Here is a 1,698-nt window from a genome sequence, read left to right on the forward strand (position 1 = left end):
CTTAATTTGTATTTAATTCTCTCGAAGCTGTTCATTTTTTCCTTCCTTTATTTTTAATGGGCCTTCCAATATACTTTATGTGTTAAATTTCAATATTGCCAAAACTATATATTATGGTTTGATTTTTTCTTTAATAAAAAGAGACCCATACAAAACAGAATCTGAGAAAGTCAATCTGAATTGAAACACCAACACTGACTAGCTGGGGTAAATCTTGGCTTTCCTTTTTTTGTTTTTTGGTTTTTTGAGACAGGTTCTCACTATGCAGTTCAGGCTGGCCTTGAACTCACAATGATCCTCCTGCCTCAGCCTCCTGAGTGCTGGGATCACAGGAATGTGCCTCTACTCCTGGCAAGACTTGGCTTTCCTAAGGAACTACAGTGCTTAATGCGGCTAGATTTTTTAAAACAGGGAACCTTCCCGAATCCGTGTGCCTCACCCTCGTGCAGGGGCTCTGCCACTCTTCTCTGTATCGTTCCAATCTGTGTACGTGCTGCCAAAGTGAGCGCTGTGCAGCTAGATTTGAACATGAGCTTCTAAATTTATCAACTGTTCAAAAAATACAACTTATCAGCTGTTGACAGTAAAGTGGAGATGTCACCACCTTTGACTTTATTGTGCAGAAATTTATAATTAAGATGATTTCCTATAGCAGCAACATGGAATCCTGATCCTCAGCGAGGAGGAGAAGCAATGAGGGCCGCGGAGATGGCTCAGCGGAGTAAGCGCTTCCCTGGCAAGCACAAGGGCCTGAGTTCAATCCCTGGGCCTGTTGAGAGAGAGAGAGAGAGAGAGAGAGAGAGAGAGAGAGAGAGAGAGAGAGAAGCAATGAGCAGACAAGCAGAATGGATGGACTGGTGGGCGGATGGATGGATGATGGATGGATGGACAGATGCACAGATGGATGGATGAATAGATGGCAGCATAAATGGATGGATAGACAGATGGACAGATGGACAGACGGATGGACGAATACATGGCAGTGTGGATGGATGGATGGATGGATGGATGGATGGATGGATGGATGGATGGATGGATAGGTAGACAAATGGATCAATAGTCCCAGAAACATGCTAAGGGGATTCTCCGCTCAGCAAACCTTTCCCTGTTGCCTTCCCAGAGGACACAGCTTTGCCCTTGGGTCACTTTTGTCACCAGCCACTGGAATTCCCAGTAGAGCAGCGGAGACAAACCGATGGCCCGCGTGGCACAGCAGGCACACGGAGTCCACTGCACTGCCGTGTGAGCCGAGGGCACGAGCTGTTCTTTCTGAACCAAAACCTCAGTGTTGCCTTTCAGTTGCGGTGCTGGCACTTTTCGATAATAAGTGGGTTTGGGATTGCAGTTTGAGCGCTTGAGCTCCAAGGGGTTCACCGTCGCGGCAGCACAGGGATCTCTGGGACGATGCAGAGCTGCTGTGGCTGTGGCTGTGCTGTGGTCAGCGCCCCAAGGACACCCCTGCGCTGCCGCGGCCCTGTGCCGGTAGCCGAGGATGGGTCTGCACGGATGTCCCCCGGGGACCCCGCTGGGAGGGACGAGCCCCTGCCACAGCCCCACTGGGACCCCGTGCGAGACCCAGGTCCCTTCTGCCTATCATGGGTAGCACCGTGTCGCCACCATTAATCTGCTGCAAAGAGCCAGCCAGCACTTTGGGACTGTGGCACAGTTCATCATCCCAGGATCTCTATGTAAAGCTTT

General features: G+C 49.8%; 1 non-coding gene across 1 annotated transcript; it reads right to left on the reverse strand.

Annotated features, from left to right (window-relative positions):
* Positions 1-404: 404 nt before the first annotated feature.
* Positions 405-507, reverse strand: LOC111816770. The gene has a single exon (XR_002821108.1). It is a non-coding gene; the product is annotated as a U6 spliceosomal RNA (small nuclear RNA).
* Between the last annotated feature and the right edge of the window lie 1,191 nt (positions 508-1,698).

The sequence above is a fragment of the Octodon degus genome, unplaced genomic scaffold (genome assembly GCF_000260255.1).
Source record: "Octodon degus isolate 3935 unplaced genomic scaffold, OctDeg1.0 scaffold00039, whole genome shotgun sequence".
In the NCBI taxonomy this organism is placed as follows: domain Eukaryota; kingdom Metazoa; phylum Chordata; class Mammalia; order Rodentia; family Octodontidae; genus Octodon; species Octodon degus.